Below are 8935 nucleotides of genomic sequence, written 5' to 3'. Positions count from 1 at the left end.
ACCACACCAGCCCGCATGTATGGGGGCCCGGTGCGACTCTCGGGTGGCATTGCTACCCCCCAGGGCCCCGTCCCGCCTAACCCTGTAGCGTTTCACCACTTGATCTAGCCCTTTGACTTTGCACGGACGGGCTTTGAGAAGTGGACCTATCCACCCGGTTGTGTTAGGTAAGCCCATAGGAACACTTTGGAGCAACATCCGGGCCAGACCCACAGCAAGATCCCCTCCGTGTAGACCCGACGCGTCCGTTCCCCCCCTCCAGGTGCCGGCGGCGGCACCGTCCGTGAGGGGGGCACACCCCGGAGACGCGTGCCGGGCGTTTGCACCCGCCACAACACTTCCAGACTTGTGAGAGGCCGCCTACGCAAGATTTGGCGGCATGCTAGCCCCCGGAGGCCGCCGGCCACAGTCGTAGACACGCGAAGAGCAATCCGCATAGAGGGAATTGTTTAGATACTACTCCATCACGAACTATTATGAAAAATTACCATCAGTCCTACAGCACATGTGCCCGCGTCGTGTAAAAAACTCATGATTTTATCGCGCTCCGAGTATTTAATAATATTCACGCCGCATCGTTACCGCAGAACGTCTAGTACCGTGTCATCGCCGTTCGTGAGGGGGGCACCCCCCGGAGACGCGTGCCGCCTCTTCGGACATGCCACCACACCACCCCGCATGTATGAGGCCCCGGTGCGACGCTCGGGTGGCATGGCTACCCCCCAGGGCCCCGTCCCGCCTAACCCTGTAGCGTTTGACCACGGGATCTAGCCCTTTGACTTTGCACGGACGGGCTTTGAGAAGTGGACCTATCCACCCGGTTGTGTTAGGTCAGCCCATAGGAACACTTTGGAGCAACATCCGGGCCAGACCCACAGCAAGATCCCCTCCGTGTAGACCCGACGCGTCCGTTTCCCCCCTCCAGGTGCTGGCGGCGGCGCCGTCCGTGAGGGGGGGCGCACCCCGGAGACGCGTGCGGGCGTTTGCACCCGCCACAACACTTCCAGACTTGTGAGAGGCCGCCGGCCACAGTCGTAGACACGCGAAGAGCAATCCGCAAAGAGGGAATTGTTCAGATACTACTCCATCACGAACAATTATGAAAAAGTACCATCAGTCCTACAGCACATGTGCCCGTGTCCTGTAAAAAAACTCATGATTTTATCGCGCTCCGAGTATTTAATAATATTCACGCCGCATCGTTACCGCAGAACGTCTACTACCGTGTCATCGCCGTTCGTGAGGGGGGCACCCCCCGGAGACGCGTGCTGCTTCTTCGGACATGCCACCACACCACCCCGCATGTATGAGGGCCCGGTGCGACGCTCGGGTGGCATTGCTACCCCCCAGGCCCCCCGTCCCGCCAAACCCTGTAGCGTTTGACAACGAAATCTAGCCCTTTGACTTTGCACGGATGGGCTTTGAGCAGTGGACCTATCCACCCGGTTGTGTTAGGTAAGCCCATAGGAACACTTTGGAGCAACATCCGGGCCAGACCCACAGCAAGATCCCCTCCGTGCAGACCCGACGCGTCCGTTTCCCCCCTCCAGGTGCCGGCGGCGGCGCCGTCCGTGAGGGAGGGGCACACCCCGGAGTCGCGTGCCGGGCGTTTGCACCAGCCACAACACTTCCAGACTTGTGAGAGGCCGCCTACGCAAGATTTGGCGGCATGCTAGCCCCCGGAGGCCGCCGGCCACAATCGTAGACACGCGAAGAGCAATCCGCATAGAGGGAATTGTTCAGATACTACTCCATCACGAACAATTATGAAAAATTACCATCAGTCCTACAGCACATGTGCCCGCGTCGTGTAAAAAACTCATGATTTTATCGCGCTCCGAGTATTTAATAATATTCACGCCGCATCGTTACCGTAGAACGTCTAGTACCGTGTCATCGCCGTTCGTGAGGGGGGCACCCCCCGGAGACGCGTGCCGCCTCTTCGGACATGCCACCACACCACCCCGCATGTATGAGGGCCCGGTGCGACGCTCGGGTGGCATTGCTACCCCCCAGGCCCCCCGTCCCACCAAACCCTGTAGCGTTTCACCACGGAATCTAGCCCTTTGACTTTGCACGGACGGGCTTTGAGTAGTGGACCTATCCACCCGGTTGTGTTAGGTAAGCCCATAGGAACACTTTGGAGCAACATCCGGGCCAGACCCACAACAAGATCCCCTCCGCGTAGACCCGACGCGTCCGTTTCCCCCCTCCAGGTGCCGGCGGCGGCGCCGTCCGTGAGGGGGGCACACCCCGGAGACGCGTGCCGGGCGTTTGCACCCGCCACAACACTTCCAGACTTGTGAGAGGCCACCTACGCAAGATTTGGCGGCATGCTAGCCCCCGGAGGCCGCCGGCCACAGTCGTAGACACGCGAAGAGCAATCCGCATAGAGGGAATTGTTCAGATACTACTCCATCACGAACAATTATGAAAAATTACCATCAGTCCTACAGCACATGTGCCCGCGTCGTGTAAAAAACTCATGATTTTATGGCGCTCCGAGTATTTAATAATATTCACGCCGCATCGTGACCGCAGAACGTCTACTACCGTGTCATCGCCGTTCGTGAAGGGGGGGGGGCACACCCCGGAGACGCGTGCCGCCTCTTCGGACATGCCACCACACCAGCCCGCATGTATGGGGGCCCGGTGCGACTCTCGGGTGGCATTGCTACCCCCCAGGGCCCCGTCCCGCCTAACCCTGTAGCGTTTCACCACTTGATCTAGCCCTTTGACTTTGCACGGACGGGCTTTGAGAAGTGGACCTATCCACCCGGTTGTGTTAGGTCAGCCCATAGGAACACTTTGGAGCAACATCCGGGCCAGACCCACAGCAAGATCCCCTCCGTGTAGACCCGACGCGTCCGTTTCCCCCCTCCAGGTGCCGGCGGCGGCGCCGTCCGTGAGGGGGGGCACACCCCGGAGACGCGTGCCGGGCGTTTGCACCCGCCACAACACTTCCAGACTTGTGAGAGGCCGCCGGCCACAGTCGTAGACACGCGAAGAGCAATCCGCATAGAGGGAATTGTTCAGATACTACTCCATCACGAACAATTATGAAAAATTACCATCAGTCCTACAGCACATGTGCCCGCGTCGTGTAAAAAACTCATGATTTTATCGCGCTCCGAGTATTTAATAATATTCACGCCGCATCGTTAGCGCAGAACGTCTACTACCGTGTCATCGCCGTTCGTGAGGGGGGGGGGCACACCCCGGAGACGCGTGCCGCCTCTTCGGACATGCCACCACACCACCCCGCATGTATGGGGGCCCGGTGCGACGCTCGGGTGGCATTGCTACCCCCAGGGCCCCCGTCCCGCCTAACCCTGTAGCGTTTGACCACGGGATCTAGCCGTTTGACTTTGCACGGACGGGCTTTGAGCAATGGACCTATCCACCCGGTTGTGTTAGGTCAGCCCATAGGAACACTTTGGAGCAACATCCGGGCCAGACCCACAGCAAGATCCCCTCCGTGCAGACCCGACGCGTCCGTTTCCCCCCTCCAGGTGCCGGCGGCGGCGCCGTCCGTGAGGGGGGGCACACCCCGGAGACGCGTGCCAGGCGTTTGCACCCGCCACAACACTTCCAGACTTGTGAGAGGCCGCCTACGCAAGATTTGGCGGCATGCTAGCCCCCGGAGGCCGCCGGCCACAGTCGTAGACACGCGAAGACCAATCCACATAGAGGGAATTGTTCAGATACTACTCCATCACGAACAATTATGAAAAATTACCATCAGTCCTACAGCACATGTGCCCGCGTCGTGTAAAAAACTCATGATTTTATCGCGCTCCGAGTATTTAATAATATTCACGCCGCATCGTTACCGTAGAACGTCTAGTACCGTGTCATCGCCGTTCGTGAGGGGGGCACTCCCCGGAGATGCGTGCCGCCTCTTCGGACATGCCACCACACCACCCCGCATGTATGAGGGCCCGGTGCGACGCTCGGGTGGCATTGCTACCCCCCAGGCCCCCCGTCCCACCAAACCCTGTAGCGTTTCACCACGGAATCTAGCCCTTTGACTTTGCACGGACGGGATTTGAGTAGTGGACCTATCCACCCGGTTGTGTTAGGTAAGCCCATAGGAACACTTTGGAGCAACATCCGGGCCAGACCCACAGCAAGATCCCCTCCGTGTAGACCCGACGCGTCCGTTTCCCCCCTCCAGGTGCCGGCGGCGGCGCTGTCCGTGAGGGTGGCACACCCCGGAGACGCGTGCCGGGCGTTTGCACCCGCCACAACACTTCCAGACTTGTGAGAGGCCGCCTACGCAAGATTTGGCGGCATGCTAGCCCCCGGAGGCCGCCGGCCACAGTCGTAGACACGCGAAGAGCAATCCGCATAGAGGGAATTATTCAGATACTACTCCATCACGAACAATTATGAAAAATTACCATCAGTCCTACAGCACATGTGCCCGCGTCGTGTAAAAAACTCATGATTTTATCGTGCTCCGAGTATTTAATAATATTCACGCCGCATCGTTACCGCAGAACGTCTACTACCGTGTCATCGCCGTTCGTGAGGGGGGGGGGGCACACCCCGGAGACGCGTGCCGCCTCTTCGGACATGCCACCACAACACCCCGCATGTACACTAGTAGAAAAAGGGCCTATTGTCCCGGTTCGTGAGGGCCTTCTGTCCCGGTTTGTGAACCGGGACTAAAAGGTCATTACTAATGCCCTTGGCCTTTAGTTCCGGTTCTTACACGAACCGGGACAGAAGGTCTTCCACGTGGCCGCTGCGGCCAGCCCAGGACGGAGGGCCTTTGGTCCCGGTTGGTGACACCAACCGGGACCAATAGGCATCCACGCGTCAGCATTTCAGGGGCTGGGGTTTTTTTTTAAAGGGGGGGTTAGGGGGTTTTGGGGGGTTAATTTAGGCTGTTATTAGGTAGCTATTAGAGAGAAGTGTCCTCTCTTATATCTCCGTGCTTGGTTTACCAACGCTACGTACTGCTATGCCTAAACATGGCTTAGATTGAAGTGAAGGCAACATGTGGTGCATGTCGAAAGTAATACTAATCCTAACTTGATCAAGTTTGGATTGTACTACTTTCGACACGCACCACATGCATGTTGCCTTCACTTCAATGCAATCCATGTTCATTTCACCCGCTGATATATAATAAATCTTCATGCGCGCATCATGCATCATCATATATAATAACAAGTCCTAATAATCATCATCATACAACTTCTACTCGTTATTAATAACAAGTCATACGATCATCATCCTCACAGTCATCGAACCAACCCTACTTAATTGTTCTTAGCACATGATCATCAGTATTAGGTAGGACCGAAATACCCTCTTTAAGGTAAAATAGCATAAAACAATATAGACCCTGACTCTCCATTATGGAGAATGGAGATCATCCTGTCTCCAATTCTTGCGATTCGGTTCCTTTTGCTTCCAAGAACCTCCTTGCGACTGTCCATACATTTTTTCCATTCTTTGATTTGCATGTCTCCACTTCTTTTAGAAATCCAGTATGGACAGTTGAGATTCGTAGGATGACCTGGTTGTATATTCAAAACATCAAGCCTACCATTCTGATACATCAAATGAGGCACACAATCCTCTGGGATTATCTGTTGAAAAACATAGTAATAACTTCATAGTTAGCAATGATGTACTAGTTTTAGAACTATGCAAAATATGCACGGATGTCGTAATAGTAAGAAATCTTACCAGGGTATCTCCATAGTAGTTACCGTAGTTCAACACGTGCACTAGTGGCACGTATTGACCATAATGTTGAGGAGTTTGATTGTAGATATTGTAATTCTCAAGATCAGTACAAAATCCGACCAGATGAGTTTTCTCCTTATAAGTTAACTCAGAGCCATCGGTGTAGTAGGTTCTGTCTACCATGTTCCGCACATTGTTTGAACAATCAAAATAAGCTGTCAATGAAAATAAGCTGTCAACTATTTTGAAATGAACAATATAAATTAGCTAATAACTATGTTTGAGAAACTCACATAGCGGTAGAATTGGAGGCGTATCAACAAGGACCCAAATGTCCATATTGTCTTGCTCGATGTCAGGATCACCAAGATCCATGGTGACAAGCATACCCTCATCAAAACCATACATCTTGCAAAATGCTTCCCAATTTTTGCAACCAAAATGGGTTACACTCTCAGAATTATACAGCTTTACTTCAAAATCTATATCATGATGGGTCCTTAGGTGAATTTTCTTTGTCTCCATACTTTCATGGTCTTCAAAACCCATCCTCTCCAAGACGTAGCGTCTTGCATGGCATGGGATAAGCTAGTCGAATTGTAAAAGATGAAAAGTACACGTTGAAATAGTTGAAGTCGTGCTTAATTACGAAAAAATAACACTTGTCGTCGTTGCGTACCGTTTCAACATCGAAGGTCTCCTCCAGCTTAATACTGAAGCGCCGATCTTCGTCCAGGTGAGGCCTGTCGCACTGACCCCGGTCGTCGTGGCACCAGTCGCACTCCCCCGGGAGACTTTCGTCGTCCGAGTACGACATTTCCTATGTTCATAATTCAAATATTAAACATCTACAATTAAATATATGTACTAAAAAACCTAAGTTAGATCATTATTATTCATCACGGGTTGACTATCGGTTTGTCGAGTCTTTTCTTGAAAACTCTCAGCTCACGTGATGTATACATTCGACCGTAGGTGATGGTCGCTCCTCCATTTGTCCCCGTGTGCATTACACCAAAATGTCTAGCACACGGGAACAAAGGAAGAAGCGACCCCCACGACAACAGTCGGGATTCTTCGTCCTCCAATATATATATGGTGGAACTCTCCCTCACTGATTCCTCTCTGACATTTGCGTCCGTCAGTGATGGTAGCTCCTCCTTTCGTTCTCGAGTGCATTACACCAAATTGTCTAGCACACGGGAACGAAGGAGAAGCTACCCCCACGACAACAGTCGGGATTCTTCGTCCTCTCATATATGGTGGAGACTCGACAGACTTACAGTCAACCCGAAATATTGTTTAATTATCTTTCTAAAAGAGGATTTGGCTGGTCTCACCTCGATGTCGGAGGGGGCGGTGACGGGGACGACGGCGGGGATGATGGAGGGGCCGGGGGCTCCTAGATTTCTGCGAAAACAAAAACCCTATAAGGTATCAACTAATCATAGTGCTCTCCAATTTTAGCATTCAAAGTAGGATCGGAGTAGTTTTCCACTTTGAGCATTCAATAAGAAAAATCAAATCACAAAATAAAGTAGTATTCAAATTAGGATGCATTCAATTATAAGCAAAACTACATCATCTCCATACGTCTGTACATCGTCGAATATTATCACTAATACACCTCGAATACTATCATACATATAGCATCGCTAGTACAGCTAGAACAGTAGCGCCCGACGGGTATCGGCGCGGGCGGTGGACACCCAAAGGGACGGAACCTTCACTGGATCATAGCTCCAGTGAGATCCCTGAAGAACCTGCCAGGTATTGTCGAACCTGCCCTCCAACGCAACCATGTAGCGACGGACGTGCTGGTCCTCCTTGCTGACACGGTGACGTACCACCTCCGCGGTGTCCGGAAGCCTCGGCACCGTCACTGGCCCATGCGAGCGCCACCAAATAAGGATCGGGTCAACGACGGGCTGGTTCCTCACCAACCTACGCCCACCGGAAGGTAGCACCTCCCAAAACCAGCCCGGCGGAGCCCAGTCCCGGACATGGCCCCTCTGATCAAGCCGGCCTCCTCCGCCGAGTCGACGACGAGGATGCGGGATAGGCATCGTCGACGCCGATGCGGGAATAATTGCTTTAACTAAAAAAACAAACTAGTTCTATTAATTTCCTTGCTAAAAATAAACTACTTCTATAGTAAAATGAACTAGTTTTGTTAAATCAACTAGTTCAACTACTAATTAAGCACTTACTATAAATAAAATAAAGTGGTTTTATTAATTAATCAACTAGTTCAACTACTAAGCACTTACTATAAATAAATAAAATAAAGTAGTTCTTACTAAAAATAAACTACTTCTATATATAGTAAAATTTAATAAAATAGTTCTATTAATTAATCAACTAGTTCAACTACTAAGCACTAACCTAAAATCGATATGTACTAATAATTAACCTCAATAAAAAATTAATACATATATGAAAAAAACGTATATAAACAAAAAAATTGTATGAACATTATATTCATACATACATAGCCACATCCATTCATCATATAGCTACCACATACATATATATATACATTATATATATGAAAAAATGCAATGAACAAAAAAATACAAATTATATGAAAAAAATAAACAGAGCCGTGGCGTGGCGGCGGCTCACATCGGGCGACGGAGGGCGACGGCGTGGGCGGCGGAGGGCGACGGCGACAGCGCGGGCCGGGGGCGGAGGGCGACGGTGACGTACGGGCGACGGCTCGGGGGCGCGCGGCGGAGGCCGACGGCGCCGGCGGCCGGGGGCGGAGGACGACGACGACGGGCGATGGTGTGGGCTCGGGGGCACGGGCGACGGCGACGGCGGCGGGGCAGCCTGGCGGCGTAGATCGAGCTCGCGGCGTCGTCAGGCGGGGGGAAACTGGCGATGGAAATCTGAAAATTTCCTAAGTGCTGGCTTATATAGCAAAGGCTTTGGTCCCGGTTCAACGCACAAACCGGAACCAATGCCCACCCTTTGGTCCCGGTTGGTGCCACCAACCGGGACCAAAGGCCTCTTTTCACCAGCCCAAAGGGCGGGAAGCAGAGGGCTTTGGTCCCGGTTGGTGGCACCAACCGGGACCAAAGGAGAGCATTGGTTCCGGTTGGAGCCACCAACCGGGACTAATGTGCTGGCGCGGTGCGGTGGGAAGTTTAGTCCCACCTCGCTAGCTGAGAGAGCTCAGCACCTGTTTATAAGCTGCGTTGCAGCTCAGGTGCTGAGCTCCTCTCTAATA

Source organism: Aegilops tauschii, chromosome 3 (genome assembly GCF_002575655.3).
Source record: "Aegilops tauschii subsp. strangulata cultivar AL8/78 chromosome 3, Aet v6.0, whole genome shotgun sequence".
NCBI lineage: Eukaryota > Viridiplantae > Streptophyta > Magnoliopsida > Poales > Poaceae > Aegilops > Aegilops tauschii.
The sequence above is the reverse complement of the archived record's forward strand: the minus strand, read 5'-3'. Positions refer to the sequence as shown.